This window comes from Oryctolagus cuniculus, chromosome 12 (assembly GCF_051225735.1).
Source record: "Oryctolagus cuniculus isolate XC-2025 breed Fujian yellow rabbit chromosome 12, ASM5122573v1, whole genome shotgun sequence".
In the NCBI taxonomy this organism is placed as follows: domain Eukaryota; kingdom Metazoa; phylum Chordata; class Mammalia; order Lagomorpha; family Leporidae; genus Oryctolagus; species Oryctolagus cuniculus.
Window position 1 is genome coordinate 111,619,887 of NC_142878.1, and position 18,191 is coordinate 111,638,077.

At 57.6% G+C, this 18,191-nt stretch overlaps 1 long non-coding RNA gene across 1 annotated transcript; it reads left to right on the top strand.

Moving 5' to 3' along the window:
* The first annotated feature begins 1,898 nt into the window (after positions 1–1,898).
* LOC149123237 (uncharacterized) lies at positions 1,899–17,142 on the top strand. Its single transcript, XR_016218486.1, has 3 exons — positions 1,899–2,003; positions 8,766–8,859; positions 16,908–17,142. It is a non-coding gene; the product is annotated as an uncharacterized LOC149123237 (long non-coding RNA).
* The last annotated feature ends 1,049 nt before the right edge of the window (positions 17,143–18,191 follow it).

Below are 18,191 nucleotides of genomic sequence, written 5' to 3' on the forward strand. Positions count from 1 at the left end.
ATCCAGAAGGAGCTCAGGCAGGAAGCACGCTTGGGTAGAGCCCATCCCTGCCCTGAGCTGCACCTGCAGGCCCCCTGCTGGCCCAGGAGGTGAACTGCACACACCTGTGCAGTCAGGCACTCTAGGGCCCGCCACTCCTCCCAGGGGAGGTGAGTCCTGGCTGAGAGTGGGGAGCGCCTGGGCGGATTCTGGCGTAAGGGACAGATTTCTCTGTGAGGCAGGATGTGGACAGGAGCACCGAGTGTGGGGTCCACAGAACCGTGTGGGCTGGAATGGAGGCCTCCCTTCAGGGGGAAAGGAGCGTGCGTGTGAGTTGTACATCCTGCCCGAGCATGGCTGGGTCCTGGTGCCAGAGGCCCTAAGGCTACCGCAGGTTCAGTGGGCTCGCCATGCTCAGCTGACTCACGGTGAGAGAATCCAGGGCAGAACCAGCAGAGGGAACGGGCACGGAGCTGAAGGAAACCAGGCCCGGCACCCACGGGCCTTCCTGAGTCACACGGGACCAGCATAATCCCGCCGGCAGCAGGTGCACCTGCGAGGTGCTGTCTACCGGGAGAGCTCACCCGACTCGGGCCGGGGTGTGACTGGGGGCTCCCTCTGCCTGGCATGATGGGAACTGCCCGCTCTCTGAAGGAAAGCAGGTGTTCAGCACAAACTGCCTGGCTTGCACCAACAGCACAGGTGCCATGAGCACCAAGATGGGAAGTTCAGGGTCCATGCAGGGGGCTGACTGCAGGGTCAGATTCCCCCATGTCAGCCCAGTGTCGGCCCTTCCTGCAGCTGTTGTGAGGAGGGCGCCTCCGCAGCCATGCAACTCTCTCTCTGTCACTTTCTCTCTCTCTCTGTCTTTGTCACTCTGTCTCTCTCTCCCTGTCACTCTCTGTCTCTCTCTCTGTCACTCTCTCTCTTTCTCCCTCTCTCTGTCACTGTCTCTGTCTCTCTCTGTCTGTCACTCTGTCGCTGTCATTCTCTGTCTCTATCACTCTCTCTGTCTCTCTCTGTCACTCTCTCTCTGTCACTCTCTCTCTCTCTGTCTTTGTCACTCTGTCTCTCTCTCTCCCTGTCACTCTCTATCTCTCAGTCTCTCTCTTTGTCTCTCTCTGTCACTCTGTCTCTCTCTGTCACTCCCTGTCTCTGTCTCTCTGTCTCTCTCTCTGTCACTCTCTGTCTCTCTCTCTCTGTCACTCTCTCTTTCTCCCTCTCTCTGTCACTGTCTCTGTCTCTCTCTGTCTCTGTCTGTCTCTCTCTGTCTCTCTCTGTCTCTATCACTCATTCTCTGTCTCTATCACTCTCTCTGTCTCTCTCTGTCACTCTCTCTCTCTCTCTCTCTCTCTCTCTCTCCCTCGCCCCCCACAGGTGCGGGCACTGCTCGCTGCTCCTGGCACCCATGTGGGTTATTGATTCTCCTGCTCCAAGTGGACAAAACATGGCACAGCCCCCCGGGCCTGCGGAGGTGCCCAGGGCCTCTCCTGCAGCTCCCAGCGCAGCCCTGCCCTGCTTCTTCCTCAGGCCTTGCTCCCTCGCGCAGGCTAGGCCAAGGTGCATCTGCCTTGCATGGTTGCTCATCCGAACCCGACGGAAACTTTCCTACAGTTCTAACAAGCCCATGTGTGGGAGGGGCGGGCAGTGCCTCTCCTGACCGCACGGAAGCCTGCCTTGAACCTCTGCTGTGGTCTGGTGCCCACGGCAGTGCCAGCCCTGACTCGGCCCCGTGCCATACAGTCACGGCTTTGCCCACTTTCATTTCTTTCCTTTTTTTTCCCCAAAGGACAGAGTTTAGGGAAGCAGGGCCTACCTTGCTCATGGGAGCCAGATTTCTGTGCCCACAGAGCACCCCCCACACCGTGGGAATTCCCCCTCTGGTTTGTTTTCTGTTTTTGTTTTTTTTTTGCTCCAAATTTAGAATCTGGGCTGTCCTGTGTGGGGCATCCTGGGTGTTTCAGGAAGATCGATGTCATGGAGACCTGGAAACAGACGCTGGGACTGTGTGTGCCACCGCCTGGGTGAGTGGGGCGGTCTCTGCGGGGAGCGTGGGGGTGGGGAGCACACTGCCTCTGTTCACTGCAACAGGAAGGGCCTGGGCACCCAGGGGTGGGTGCGGGCGGCCGGGCACCCACTGCAGTAGGCGGGGCTGTCAGAGAGCAGCTGATGTGGTTTTTCCACTCCGCTTGCCCGCCCCTGTGTCTGGAAAGGCATGGGATATTTTTAGCAGAAAACGAAATGCCCTATAAAAATGAACATAAAAATCCCACCCTGGGACAGGCATCCTCCCACCGGCTCCCAGAGGCCCCTGGAGTGACCTCTACGCAGGCTCTGGGAAGGGCTGGAAGGGGCTGGGAGGAGTCCTGGAGGTGCAGTGAGGGACCAGGTAGGCAAAGCAGGCCGTGTGCCTCCTCTGTGACCTTGAGCCACTTTATCAGCAAATCCAGAGCCCTGCTGTGGCACCTGACGCATTCCGTCTGCCGTCTGCAACACCTCTGCCCTGCCTCCAGAACTAAACTGGAGTGTGCGGTTTCTTCCCAACCCTCCTCGCCTCCTCTCTCTCCTGCCCAGGGCTCGGCCCTGCTTCAGCGCGTCCTGTGCCCTGTGCCCAAGACACTGGGACACAAGCCACCCCCGGCCACCTCTGCCTTGCCTCCCCGGATTCTAAATGCAGTAACCGGACTGGCACTGACCTGACGGGGGCCACCCGGAGCCTCCTCAAGGCCTGGTCCCCTCAGAGGGCCCTCCTGGCCTGGCCGCCGGAGCCATTCCCTCTGCAGGAAAGACTTGTCCCCAAGTGTCCCCGTTGGCTGTTCTCTTGTGCTTCTAGCAGGATATCTACTGAAGGAATGCACAGATGCACGCAAGGGTGACGCGAAAACCCGCAAAATCTCACTGCCACTCCCGCTCCCTGCTCTGCTCTGCTCTGCCTGTGGCCACCACTGCCTGCTCCGTCTCCCGGCCCCGGGAGCCCCAGCTCTTAGCTCTTCCAGGCTGGGGTCTACCCAGGCGCTCGGCCTGCCCAGGCCCACCTCTGACTGTGGAGCCCCATGACAGACCCTGCACACGCCTCTGATTTCTGGCCTGGCCAGCGAGGGTGTCTGTCTCTGGCTCCCTGATCACCGTGCCCCTGCCCGCGTGTTGACGTCACTCCTGCTCCCCGAGGCTCCCCCATCCTGCCCCCTGGCCAGGTAACCCATCTCACCCACTGCGGCCTGAACTCTCCAGGCTCCTCGCGGGGCTGCACCAGCTCCAGGAGAGCAAAGTCCACGCATGGCGCCTGCGGGCTGCCTCTCCGCAGCAGCTGCGCCCGCTGCACGGAGACCTCGGCCCCCACGGCTGCTCGTTTCCAGGGAACAAAGCTCTCCATGGCCAGAGGGGTGCAGGCTGCTCCGGCTGCTGCGTCGGGGTCTCCTCACCACGGCGGGAGACAGAGAAGCAAAGTGAGCCCGACTCGAAGCACCGGAGCGAGGACGCGCGTGGTGGCCCCGTTTCCCTCCCCCAGCCGTGGTTATCACAGGACGGAAGGCACTCAGCAGCCAGGCCCAGGCCAGGCAGCACCGCACGTCCCAGACCCCTCGCCCCCTCCTGCTCGCCTCCCAGTCAGCTCTCCGTGCAGAGCCGCCGCCTCCGGAGGCTGCGCTAAGCTTAGCCCTCGGGGAGAATTTTGCTTCCCGCTCTTGTGTCGCACCACACGCCTGAGAGAGAGACCATGGAGCAGATCTGGGCTGACCCTTGCGCTCCGGGGAGGGGGTGACAGGAGGGACGCTAACTCTCAGTTTTACGAGCGCTCTTTGAGCCCACACCATGATTGATTGCTCTGCTTTCCCAGATGAGGATTTGCAAGGGGAAATCAACAAACAGGGATGTTCTTCCTGAGGGGCAGGCGTGGGGGGAGGCAGGGCCACGGCCCTGGCTGCTGGGACTCTCCCTGGGTCAGACACAGGCAGATCTCTCTCCCTGGCTCAAGCAGGCTGCTGCCAGGGTGGCCACGGACCCTCTGGAAGGTGCCCTCCCCAGGTGATTCAGACCCAGGCAGGGGGCTAGAGACGCTGCAGCCACAGACATCCGGGCAGTCGGGAGCACCTGCTGTCCCCACAGCTTCCCCCAGGGCCTCCTGCCCGCTGATGTCCCAAATGGACCAGGGTGTGCACCACAGCTGCTCCACCTCCCTTCTGCACTGAGGGCCTGGACGCAGCCAAGGCGGGTTCCCAGGCAGAGAGGCACGGCTGGGCTTGCCAGGACAAGGTGCGCACCACTCTGGAAAAGGCACCGAGGTCAGAGAGAGAAGAGAATCACGAGGCGGGCGTGTGGCACGGGTTGAGGTTGCTTGGGAAACTGCGTCTGGTGTCGAAATGCCTCCGTTCAAGTCCCAGCTCTCTCCTGAGTCCGGCTTTCTGTTAATTCACGCCCGGGGCGGGGCGGGGGGCAGTAGGTGAGCCTCGAGTAGTTGGGTCCTTTTCATCCATGTGGGAGACCCAGGTGGAGTCTAGGCTCCTGGCTTTGGCCTGGCCCAGACCTGGCTGTTGCAGGAATTAGGGAGTGAACCGGCAGACAGAGGACCTCTGCCTGACTTCTTACCTTCTGATTAAGAAATTAAAACAAACAAAGGGGGACAGTGTTGTGGCAAAGCTGGTTGGGCCACTGCCTGCGATGCTGGCATCCCAAATAAGTGTCGGCCAGCTGCTCCACTTCCAATCCAGCTCCCTGCTAATGCTCCTGGGAAGGCAGCAGAAGATGGTCCAAGTGCTTGGGCCCCTGCACCCACACGGGAGACCTGGCTGAAGTTCCAGGCTCCCGGCTTCAGCCCCAGCTGTTGTGGCCATTTGGGGAGTGAACCGGCAGATGGAAGCGCTCTCTCTCTCTGACTCTAACTCTGCCTTTCAAAATAAATACATCTTTTAAAAGAAAAGGCAAGGAGGAGTACTGAGGAAGGGAGGGAAAGAGGAAGGAGAGGAGAAAGAGAGAACAGAACCAGACATGAGGTCAGTATGAGCCAGCGGAGCCAGCGGCAAGTGCAGGAGTGGGAAGCCGGCTTCCTCCGTGGCTGGCAGTGCCGGCCTGGAACAGGGCTGGCCCGCCTCGGTGAAGTGGCACCACACAGGACGCCTGAGCACAGGGGTTTCCTCTATTTCTCTTCCACTTAACTTTGTTTCACCCAAGCCTCACACAGGTAAGACCCCACACAGTGCTCCCAAGGCCCACGTCCCCAAGCTCAGAGGGTGCTGGTCTGACACCAACGCACGCACGCACGCACGCAACAGTCCCGGAAACCACGGGTGCTGGCAGCAGGCAGGATCCAGGGCAAGACGAAGAGCCTGTGGAAAACAAAACGCAAGCTTGTCCCCCCCCCCATCATTAGCCAGCTCCGTGGGGCCCCTCTGGGGCTCCCCAGCCTCACTGCAGCCCTGCCCCACCAGGAGAGCTGCTGCCACTTCCGCCTCCCCTTGACGATGCTGCCTCCCATGCCTGAGCGCGTGGGTGGCCTTCCCCAGGTGCCATTTGCACCCCCCTCGGGGACCTCGTCAAGCCCTACCCGGGCTCCTGCCGCTGCCACACATGCTGTCCATCCGGACTGCACCTGTGTCGTCTCAGAGTTTTCCTCGGGCGCAGCAGTACCCCAGGTAGGGGTCCCGCAGGTCCGGGCCCCAGGAGCTGCTCTGGCTCCGTGACCGTTGGCTGGAGGGAGAAACAGCACTTCGACATGGGGCCAAGGATTGCATCCAAGGCGTGGCTCGGAGCGCGGCAGAGGCAGGGCTTCTGCACCCGGCAGCTCAGGCGGGCGCCGTGGGAGGAGCTGCGCCACCTGCCCCGCCTGCCTTCGTGCTTCTGCGCGGCACCCACGTGCCTGGGGGGCCTGGGGCCCTCCCCGAGCCTTATCTCAGAAAGGACTTCAACTTGTAACTGCTTCGCAGTCCCCAAGCCAGACGGCTTCTTGTCCTCCAAGCCCTGGAACCTGCCCTTGGCACAGTGTGAAGGTTTGCTCCCCCTGCAGCCAGCCTGGCTGGGGTTTCCAACCTCGCTGGGCTGACCCCCAGCCCAGCTTCCGTGGGGTCACGAGCTCTGGAGCCCATTCCTCTGCCCGGAGCTGGCAGTGGCTTCAGCGTCGCAAACCTTGCTGTGACAGTCCCGAGCTGAGCCTCACCCACTTCGGAGTCTGGCCTGCGAGGCACTCGGTGAGGTCTCCCCGCGCTCCAGGCGGTCTTTGCCAGTCCCAGATCCTGGTGAGAGGCTGTGAGAGCGCAGCTCAGTGCCCTCCTCTGTTCTCCCAGACGGAAGCCGCAGTGGCGTGGGCGCCTGTGAGGCGGCAGGGCCCCGGCCTCGCGGCCTCCAGCGCCTGATCACCGTCAGCTCCCTTCCCGGGTCGGCTGCGGCGCCGGGGCCGCCTCCGGGCAGTGTCAGCCGTGGATGCGCACGTGCAGGGGCCATCGTGCCCGAAACGACCGAGGCTCCATCCCGCCCAAGAGGAAGGCAGCCCCGGGAGACGCGGGCGGCCGCCGACCCGGCTCTGTGGTCAGCTGCTGCTTCTCAAAAGAGGAGGCGTGCGGTGCCAGCCACGATGAAGACCGTGGGAGACACACGCGGGGTCACACCGAGCACGGCGGGCAGGACCTGGTCATCTGGCTGCCCTGTCCCAGATGGCAGTGCTGTTGGGCTGCTCACACGCGTGTCACCGCAGGCTCAGAGTCAGGGGGACCACAGCCATGTGACAGCGGTTCCCGCGCCGCCTGGCGAGAGGCGGTTTTTGGTTCCATTGTAATCTTAGGAGACCACCATGTTGGTCATGGATGACAACACGGACCAGCAGCACGCGGCTGCAGTCAGGCACACACAGTCCCACACATCCATGGGTAAGCACGCGGCTGCAGACACGGTGCTGCGTCCCGCCCGTGGGTTCCAGGCAATCACTGAGGTCTGGATGGTACTGTCATGGCTCCCGCAGGGGGCTGAGTCCCAGCCGAGGGACCTGGATCTCCACCTCTCCCCTTCCCTCTTAGCCCTCAGGGAGGCTGTGTTCATTTCTGCCCAGGCTCCCTGGAGAGATTGTCCAGAACAAAGCCGCAGGTGCCTCTGCCCAGAAGACGGGGGAGGGCTGGAGACGCATGCAGCTCAGCTCCCGCCCACTGTCCCGCGTGATGCGGCGCCCACAGGCTGGGGGACACTGGGCTCAGCACTGAGCAGTGCTAAGTTCTCGACGAGCGACAGCGCCACACCCAGGTCAGGTCCCAGACCTTCACCAGGTGCCCCTCTGCTCAGGGGTCGCCCGGATTCCACCCAGAGGGGGGCACCCCCAATTCCAACAAGAACCTTCCAAGGCTGCAGGGCCCCTCCCTGAGGGTGTGAGAGAACAGGGCAGGGGCGCACATGCGAGTCTCAGGATTGGCAGGGGCGGCTTTACCCCCGCTTGTGTCACTGGTCTCAGCCTCGGGGGGGTCTTGATGCTCGTCCTCGTCTATGTCCCACATCCCCAGGCCTCCCTTCCTCCACCTCAGCAGGCGCACATACACATATACATGCATGCACACACACGCGTGTGCACACACACACGCATGCCCACATGTAAACACACACGCATGCACACGGATGCAGAGACACATGCATGTTCACATGTATGGAAACACATAACACATATGCACACACGTGCAGGCACACATACACACACCTGGCATCTGGGCTCTGCTTGCTAATTTCTGCTCTACAAAAGTGATGGCTCCAGGAAGCATCGTATCGCAGCAAAGATCAAAAATTCACCCTCTGGCTGTAGCCAGTGCCCACCCGATGTCCCACCCCCAGGCAGCTGCGGGCTTCCCCCAGCTAAAACGGTCCCTGGTCTCCTCTGTCCTGACAGGGGCTTCCCTCCCACTTTTGGGTCCTCAAACCTGCTACGTGGCTGAAGGACTGGAGGGGGATTTCATAGGCAGCAGTGCCCAGATCTGACTTCTGGAAACGCAGACACAATTGCCCAAGAAGGGCCCCTGATCATCAGTAGTGATGTTTAAGAATTGTTTATTTGGGAGGCAGAGAGAGAGAAATAGAGAGACCCAGAGAGAGAGGGACCCAGAGAGAGCTCCTATCCACTGGTCCATTAAATACCCACAGTGGCCGAGACTGGGCCAAGCCAAAGCCGGGAACCTGGAACTCAAGCTGTGTATCTGACGTGGGAGCAGGAAGCCCAGCACTTGACCCACCACCTGCTGCCTTAGCGGGAAGCTGGACTCTGGAGCCGGAGCCGAGTACCCAACAGGTCCTCCAGTGTGAGAAGCAGGTGCCTTAACCCCTGCCCCAGAGCCTGCCCCTCTGAGGAGTTCAAAAACTCCCCGTGCTCCCAGTGTGCAGCACAGGTCTTCCGTCACTGCCTCGAACTTCTTCTGAGTTGATTTGGGGAAGGGGCCTCGTAGCTGTGTTTCTTGATTTTCTTACCAGGAACCACAAACCTGTATTTTGTTTAATGTTCAAATTACTAAACTCATAAATATGTATTTTAGAAACAAGTTCTCTTGAGGATTTAAAGTGACCGTCATTTGATTAAATTCTCCTAAATTCTCTCAAATGAACGCTGGCGGATTCTTTGAACGCTTTGGATGTCGTAAGACTTCCACAAACGCAAGGCCTGGGAAGCTTATTATTCTCCTCGCACTTGAACCTGCACCAAACCTCAGAACAACGGCTGTATTCATTTCTTTGATAATTTATGTGCTGTGCACTACCTTCCTAGGGGATATTAGTGGACTTATTTTAATATCTTCCTCGGGTTTCAGTGATGTGTTTGTATTTCTTCCCAGGGGTGGGGTAATGTTACCAGACCCCAGAGGCTGCGGGGGCTGGAGGACGGGTGTGACCTGGCTCGCGTGGACACGGAGCCCGTCGTGAGGCCGGGTGAGCTCCCCACGTGCCCAGTGCAGTTTTTCCCTTACGTCCTGCTTTTTACAACCTGGGGTCTTTCAGGAAGTGACCCACTTTCGGAGGCTCCCGTGGCATGGTTAGAAGCCCACGTCCTGCCGTGTGGGCTGGCGACTCGTTGTGTGCTGGTCTGAGGGGCTGGTGCACCTGCTCCTCTCAGGGACAGGACCTGGTGAGGGCCCGGATGTTCCTGTCTGAAAGCCCCACCCCCAAGCCCTGCCAGGAGACTGGGGCGGGGCCTGGGGCGTGCAGGGGACGGACCTACCTACGCGCGTGCAGGCTCTCAGAGAGCTCACCTGTCCCTTCTACCACGGGAGGACCCAGCAAGAAGTCGGCCACCTGTGAGGGCGCTCACCAAGACCCACATCTGCTGGCTCAATCAGCGCTTGCAGTCTGTAAGCCACTGCGACCCTCCTTCTCCCGGCTGCTGTGTGCGGTCACCGAGCCTGACGGTGGGACTGTGTACCCCCTTGGTTATCCCTCAGCCATCCCAGCGCCAATCAAACCTGCCCCCGCCCTCCTGCTGATGGAGCTCTCGTTACCCTGCCTGATCTGGCTCGCTCAGTGCCATGCTTTTATTTGTGCCGTAGACGTGAATATGTGCAGATATGTATCTAAACTTGCATGTACGTTTGCATCTCCATTTCGTAAGAACCTACTTTAACAGCCGGAGAAGCAAAGCAACCAACAACACCCGCCTGTTAGAATCCACATCATTGCTTATTCATTTTCCATTACTGCACATTTTTGTACTGATTGATTTTTCTTTATCTTTTTCAAAGATTTATTTATTGAAAGGCAGAGTTACAGAGAGATAAAGAGAGAGAGAGAGAGAGAGGTCTTTCATCCTCTGGTTCACTCCCCAAATGACTGGACCTGCCAGGCCTGTGCCAGGCCTGTGCCAGGAGCTTCTTTCAGGTCTCCCATGTGGGCGCAGGGGCCCACTCACTTGGGCCATCTTCCACTGCTTTCCCAGGCCATTAGCAGGGAGCTGGATCGAAAGTGGAGCAGCCGGGACTTGAACCGGTGCCTGTATGGGGTGCCGGTGTAATAGGTGGCAGCCTAACCCACTACACGAGGACACCAGGCCCCTAGTTTTTCTCTTTTGAGTACAATTATGAACCCAGGGCCTTCACAGACTCACTTGCTCCAAGGAGACATGATGACAAACACCATTCTGTGCTCAGGTTGCCGTGGCTTGGTCAAGGGAAATCCTTGCATTGCATAGTCTGGCCATTTGGTTTACTGCCCTGGCTAGAGTGTGAGGAAGACTCTGAACTGGTTCCATCCCAAAAATGACTGCAATTGCTCGAACTGTGCTGACCCCAAGTTATGAGCTAGGAACATCTTCCAGGCCTCCCACACGGGTGCAGGGGCCCAAGGACTTGGGCCATCCTCCACTGCTTTCCTAGCCCATAGTAGAGAGCTGGCTGGGAAGTGGAGCAGCCGGGTTTGAACTGGCACCCAAATGGGATGCCAGTTCTGCCGGTGGTGGCTTTACACACTGTGCTACGATGCTGGCCCCTGGTAAGATGTATTTCTTCCCTCCCCAGCCCCAGAGCCCTCTTTGCTCCGAGAATCCCAGGTTTCATTTACTGAGTAGCAGCACTGAGTAGGGGGTTCGGCTTGGGAGGATGCATGGGGTGGACCAAGTTCTGTAGTGCTCCTGGGTCATGTGGGTTGGGGTTGGAAATTGTGACTTTCGAAGATAAATAAATCATGGTTCCCAGGGACCTCCCAGCTCTGTTGAGCTTCTATCGTTGTCCCCTCTGTCCTCAGAGTAAGTGGTATCTGCAAACATCCCCGTGACAACAGCCCGTTCAGTAAACCCCCGTGCTGCCAACAGATCGAGCCCTGTCCTGCCCGAGGCCATTGGCAGGGAGGAAGGGGGCTGGACAGACGGACAGAGCTCATGCCACGTGTTCCTTGGTATGGGATCTCTGCTGCTACCTGTGTGAGGTTGCCCCTTCCTGCAGCTGTGAAACCACTGGGAACGGCTTGCAGAGACGGAGGCCAGCACAGAGATTCTGAGAACACTCGTGGAGGTGACGGAAGATCGAGACAGGATGACGGGGAGACTGAAGACAGGAGATGCTCAGGTGCAAAGCCCGGTCTCAGACACAAAGGCACTGAGACAACAGTGGGATGAGGGGCAAGAGGTGAGCTTTCTGTGATGACAAGTATGAGGGAGAAAGAGCTCTGGGGGCACAGACTTGGGACCAAAAACAAAGAGAGGGGCCGGCACTGTGGTATAGTGGGTAAAGCCACCGCCTGCAGTGTTAGAATCCCATATGGGTGTCAGTTCAAGTCCTGGCTGCTCCACTTCCAATCCAGCTCTCTGCTATGGCCTGGGATAGCAGTAGAAAATAGCCCAAGTCCTTGGGCCCCTGCACCCATGTGGGAGACTTGGAAGAAGCTCCTGGATTCTGGTTACAGATTGGTGTAGCTCTGCCCATTGCGGCCATTTAGGGAGTGAACTAGTGGATTGAAGACCCCTCCCCTCGCCTCTGCCTCTCTATAACTGCCTATCTATCTATCTATCTATCTATCGGGGACAGACGTGGGGAAAAGAATCAGTGTACGGCAAAGGTTTGAAGCCAGATGCAAGAAGTGGGGAGCAATGTTGTTGGGAACTTAAGAGGTAGGACAGTGGAGATACAGGGAGAGAGGAAGAGGGGGAAAGTGGGAGAGAGGGAGAGAGGAAGAGAGAAACAGAGAGAGGGAGGGAGAGGAGGAGAGGGAGAGAGGGAGGGAGAGAGGGAGAGAAAGAGGGAGAGGGAGGGAGAAGGAGGAAGAGACAGAGGAACAGAGGAACAGGGAGAGAGGGAGAGGGAGAGGGGCAGAGGAATGGAGAGGGAGAGGGGGAGAGAGGAAGAGGGAGGGAGAGGGAGAGGGGGAGAGGGATGGAGAGGGAGAGGGGGAGAGAGGAAGAGGGAGGGAGAGGGAGAGGGGGAGAGGGATGGAGAGGGAGAGGGGGAGAGGGAGAGGGGGAGAGGGGGAGAGGGATGGAGAGGGAGGGGGGAGAGGGATGGAGAGGGAGGGGGGAGAGGGAGAGAGGGAGAGGGGGAGAGGGATGGAGAGGGAGGGGAGAGGGAGAGAGTGAGGGGGATGGAGAGAGAGGGGGAGAGAGGGAGGGGGAGGGGAGAGAGGGGGAGAGAGGGAGGGGGAGGGGAGAGGGAGAGAGGGAGGGGATAGAGAGAGAGGGGGAGAGAGGGAGGGGGATGGAGAGAGAGAGGGGGAGAGAGGGAGAGGGAGAGAGGGGGAGGGGGAGAGGGATGCAGAGGGAGAGGGAGGGAGAGGGAGAGAGGGGGAGGGAGAGAGGGAGGGGAAGAGGGAGAGAGGGGGAGGGGGAGAGGGAGAGAGGGAGGGGGAGAGGGAGAGAGGGAGGGGGAGAGGGGGAGAGGGAGAGAGGGAGGGGGAGAAGGGGAGAGGGAGGGGGAGAGGGAGAGAGGGAGAGAGGGAGGGGGAGAGGGGGAGAGGGAGAGAGGGAGGGGAAGAGGGGGAGAGGGAGGGGGAGAGGGAGAGAGGGAGAGAGGGAGAGAGGGAGGGGGAGAGGGAGAGAGGGAGGAAGCACAGACATGAAGTCAGTTTCGTTCTCAGACCAAAGACCACAAGGTCAGCTTCGCCGCCTGAAACACGCAGCAAGTCTCGGCTGCTTTACCTGCGCTCAGATCCACGGCGTTGGATGTGGCTGGTTTAGGGCTGACTCAGGGGATTCGGGACACCGGAGGGTCCTCCGAAAAGTTCATGAGAAAATAGAATTCAAAGAGCAGTCCATTTGGGCGGACATTTTCTTTTGAGATCCATGAATAGTATAAACTTTCCACAAATTTCCAAGGGCATGAATGGCATCGTGCATTCCAGATGTGAGGTTTGTTTGTTTGTGTGTTTAGCACCCCCACAAAGGGATCCCTTAACTTGGCTCCCCACGACCTCTCAGAAGCACTGGGCTGCCAGATCTCTGTTGGGTCTGGGCCTCTGAGCGCCTCCTGTCTCCCAGCACCTGCTCAGCCACCAGGGGGGTCAGCGACTGTCTCACCTCCCAGCGCTCGGAATACCTGGGCAGAGCTGGGGGTCGGGGAAGGCTGGGGTCTCAGTGTCCCACACCTCGTGGGTGGCCTGGGTCCACAGTGGCTTCTCCTGCAGGGCGCCGTGGGTCCTGAGGAGCTGCTGGGAAATCAGAAGGGCGACAGGAAAACGCGTTCACGTGGGACACCCACGGCGGCCCCGCCCATCAGCTCTGGTGCTGCCTTTCCACCGTGCGTGCGTGCGTGCGTGCGCGCCTGTGTCCTGTGCTTCCCTCGTTCTCCCTGGTGCTGGCTCAGGTTTTATGTTTCCAGCTCTGGCTACGTGGTGGTACCTGCATGGTTTCACGATTTATCTCTTGGATCAGGGTTACGTTTTCCCCCCTTTTCCGTTTGATCTGCGGTACACACATGGGGATGCTTCCAAGTGGAAAAGGCTGGTGGCCAGGCAGGGCCGCCGGGGAGGGCAGCCCAGAATGTTCTTGGACGGCTTATCAAAGTCGGGGCCTCGCATCTGGAAGGCGCTCAGGGCTCTGGACAGCAGGCCGTGAGGATGTGGGAGTCACAAGTCAGAACTGTCTCTGCAATTGGAATCCGGTTTAAATGAGACTGGCTCGTCCACAAACCCCCCACCCAGATGGTCTGTCAGCACAGCAGATGCAGCGGACGGGGCTGGGGAACTGGAGTCGGGAGGCAGATGTGGGCCGGAAAGAGGCTCAGCACCCTGAGTGCACACCGCCTGCAGGGCTCGGGTGGCTCAGCCCCGCGACAGTGCAGGAAGGAATGCTACGAAGATCACTTCTTACATCACGTTTCACATTTGCACCATCGATGTCAAATACAAAATAAATGACAATTTTTGCATTCCTAAAGCCTGTGCATCCTCCCATCTGTTTTCTGCGGGGAGTCAGGTGGCAGAGCCCCTCTGGGAGAAGACAGCGTCTCACCACCGTGTTCTGTTGGCCACCTGATTATCACAGTGACTGGTCACTTTCACACGCCCGGCACGAGTGTCCTCGGCTTGCATGGTTGTCGCTTCTGTTATGATACAAGGGGTCTGTAGCGGGCCAAGAGCTGTGACGAGCACATTCAATTACTGCTGGACATGCAGATAGCATAAAGGTAAGTAGGTGCAGCCCCAGGATGAGAACGTGGCCTTGGCACATGTGAGACAGGCGTGCCTGGGGGCGCCAGTGTGCCCTAGGGACCCACACATACTCTGAATGTTACTGAACTGGGGGTCTCACCTCTGCTCTCAGCTCACTGTCTGTTACACGATTACAAAACAGAGGCCCCATGCAGCTGCTGCTGTCACACAGTTGCCAAACAGAGTTTTCCCAGAACAGCATGGTTATAGCCTACAAAGTCAAAAAGCGAACATGCCATTAAACAAGAAAAAAATACCAAGTTCATTTTCAACATAAACTCCAGCACGTGGAAGACGCCTTTGTGAGCGATGGCACAGCCGGTTAGCCCGCCCAGCCCTTAGGAGCCCTGAGCCGCCCTTGTCTGGCGAGAGGGATGAGCAGGTGCGCCGCTGTGGACGACTCCTTCCGCAATCTTTCCGGCATGTTGTCTGCCAGAGCTCGGGTTGACGTGCCCCACTCCTGACACAGGTGGAAGCTGTGTTCTCTGGCCCTCCAGAGAAGCAACAGGCAGCGTGCTCAGCCCAGAAAACTGTGCCATGCCCTCTGCCCTTTGGCCACTCCACCTCTTGGGAGCCATTGCTTTGACTGTGTTTTGTCTCCAAACTCATCCTGGTCAAGTCAGGTTTCATCTCTTGTCCAAAGCACTGCTTCAGGGTCTTGATCCCACATGTTTAGGTTTTTTTGAAAAAAAATTTTTTTGACAGGCAGAGTTAGACAGTGAGAGAGAGAGACAGAGAGAAAGGTCTTCCTTCTGTTGGTTCACCCCCTAAATGGCTGCCATGGCCAGTGTGCTGCACCAATCCAAAGCCAAGAGCCAGGTCCTTCCCTTTGGTCTCCCATGCAGGTGCAGGGCCCAAGCACTTGGGCCATCCTCCACTGCCTTCCCGGGCCACAGCAGAGAGCTGGACTGGAAGAGGAGCAACCGGGACAGAATTTGGTGCCCCGACCGGGACTAGAACCCCGGGTGCTGGCGCCGCAGGTGGAGGATTAGCTCAGTGAGCCGCGGCGCCGCCTTTTTTTAATTTTCATTTTGAAAAAAAAAATAAAAAAGATTTATTTGGAAGGCAGAATGACAGAGACAGAGCAGCTGGGACTTGAACCAGCGCCCTGATATGGGACACCAGGCTTAACCCACTCTGCCACAGCGCAGGTCCCTATCCCACATGCTCGAAATTTCCAGGGAAAGCTCTGCTCTCGTCTGCCGCTGACCTGGGTGAGACGGTGTGTGCACCATCGAGCAGCAAGTCTACGTGCTGGCTGCTGCTGCTGCCTCCCCGGCCAGGAGCTGGCTCGTCAGATCCACGTGGATGCTCAGCCGCCACGGGTGTCGGCATCCGCACGGTCCTGTCTTGTCGCAAAGTGAGCAGCTGATTCCTGCAGGGAAGCTGTCCACAGCGCTCCGTGGGCACCAGGCCTCCGCAGGGCCCGCGGCTGCTCTGGCTTCAGCTTCGGCAGTTTCCTGTGGCTCTGCTGGGTCACGTGTGCGCCTGATGAGCGCCTCACTCGGAGACCTCTTATCGCAAGTTACTGCAAGTTTATCCTGGGTGGGGGTGGGGGGGATTTGAAATCTGTGCATATTTTTTTCATAATGCACATTTCCAAGTACTTTCTGAACACCCCTTGAAGTAAATTCTCATGATTTATGAAAGGCACATTTTATAAAGTCGCTGTTCAAACTGAATTAGTGAGAACCACGTGTCCGCTGCTGTGAGAAACACGAGTCAGGTTCCCGTGATCCGCGGGGACCCATCAATCAGTCAATCACCTTGTCTTATGCACGTTTCTCTAAAACGCACGTTGATGCACCAAGGCTGAGCTCACGGCCGGCAGCGCTGCGATGCCCGGCTAAACGGAGCCTACTGCTCGTGGCCTGTGCTCACCCAGGCGCAGCGCGGCCTCCCTGCACCGGGGGGCACGCAGGGGCCCTCAGCGCCACCGCCAGGGACGCTTCTCCCAGCCAAGCCCCCGACAACACAACATGGAAACACAGAGACACAGCCCCGAGTGCGGCATGAAACACGCCCGACTGGGTTAGGAGAACAGACGCAGAAGGCACAGACGCGCGTGGGTCCCGACGCCGGGGTCGCAAGCACACTTTAGCCAGCAGGGAAGCAGACAATGTATCATCTGTGAAATACGAGGTCAGCCACGTGTAAGAATCAGCTAGATCACCTTACAGGGTGGAGGGCCGATCACAAGGAAATGCACGGACCTAGACTGGCTGAAATAATTTTGTGCAAGAACAACAAAATCTCAGGAGTGGCCTGATTTCAAGACCTACGCAGAACTACAGGAGAGTAGTCAAGACAGCATGATGTTTATGGGACTGGCGCTGTGGTGTAGCGGGCTAAGCCACTGCTTGCTTGCAGTGCCGGCATCCCATAAGGGCACTGGTATGTCCCAGCTGCTCCACTTCCAATCCAGCTCCCTGTTAATGCATCTGGGAAAGCAGTGGAGGATGGCCCAAGTACCTGGGCCCCTGCACCCACGTAGGAGACACAGAGGAAGCTCCTGGCTCCTGGCTTTGGTATGACCCAGCCCTGGCTGTTGCAGCCATCTGGGGAGTGAACCAGCGGATGGAAGATCTCTCCCTCTCAGTCTCTCCCTCTGGCTCTGTAACTCTTTCAAATAAATTTTTAAAAAATCCAAGATAATGTGGTGTTGCTGTAAAAACAAAACAAAAAAAATAAATAATATAATGGAATCATAAGCCTTGAAAGAGAACCACACACCTAGGAGGGTACTTCAACAAGGTCATGGGGAGGGGCCAGCACTGTGACGTAGTAGGATGTGGTGGCAGCATCCCATATGGGCGCCAGTTCGAGTCCTGGCTGCTCCTCTTCCAATCCAGCTCTCAGCTGACAGCCTAGGAAAGCAGTAGAAGATGGCCAAGTGCTTGGGCCCCTGCACCCGCGTGGGAGACAGAGGACGCTCCTGGCTGCCGGATTTGGAACCTGCTCTGGCTGCTGTGGCCATCTGGATTTTGGAGAGTGAACCAGAAGATGGAAGACCTTTTGCTCTGTCTCTCCCTCTATCTGCAACTGTACTTCTCAAGTAAATAAATAAAATCTTTTAAAAAAAATAAAGGTCACGGGGAATGTGTATTATGAAAAAACTATGAATGGATTTCAAAGTTTTTTGCACCTTTTGAAGTATCCTTGTATGGGTCAATTGATTTTCCAAAAAAATTGCAAGGCAATTCAATGGTAGAAAAAAAACCTTTGCACAAAATTTTGCTGGAACAACTGGGTTTTTATAGGGAAAACAAAAGGAAGTTTGACATCCACCTCACATCATCTGCAAACATCCGTTCAAGAAGGAGTGCACCCTGAACAGAACCGCTGTGACTATGAAGCTTCTAGAAAAACAGAGATTAGATCACCTGGGCTAGGAAAATCGCATCTGGGGAGTGGATGGGGGATGGAGAATCTCTCTCTCTCTGCCTTCAAAGAAATGAAAATAAATAAACTTGAAATGTAGAAATCATAAAGAGTACTTGCATAAAAATTGAACTGGACTTTATCATAATTCAAAACAAAATTATCTACAACACATGAAGAGCTCATGCTAATCAATAACAAACAAATAATAAAAGTTAAAAAAAAATAGGCGGGGCTGGCGCTGTGGTGCAGTGGGTTAATGCCCTGGCCTGAAGCGTCAGCATCCCACATGGGTGCCGGTTCTAGTCCTGGCTGCTCCTCTTCCAATCCAGCTCTCTGCTGTGGCCTGGGAAAGCAGTAGAAGATGGCTCAAGTCCTTGGGCCCCTGCACCCACATAGGAGACCCGGAAGAAGTCCTGGCTCCTGGCTTCGGATTGGCACAGTTCCGGCTGTGGCGGCCATTTGGGGAGTGAGCCATCAGATGGAAGACCTCTCACTCTCTCTGCCTCTTCTCTCTCTGTGTAACTCCAACTTTCAAGGAAAATAAAGAAATCTTAAAAAAAAAAAAAAAAATAGGCAGGGGCCAGTGCCGTGGCTCACTTGGTTAATCCTCCGCCTGCGGTGCCGGCATCCCATTTGGGTGCCGGTTCTAGTCCCGGCTGCTCCTCTTCCAGTCCAGCTCTCTGCTGTGACCCGGGAGGGCAGTGGAGGATGGCCCAAGTGCTTGGGCCCTGCACCCTCTTGGGAGACCAGGA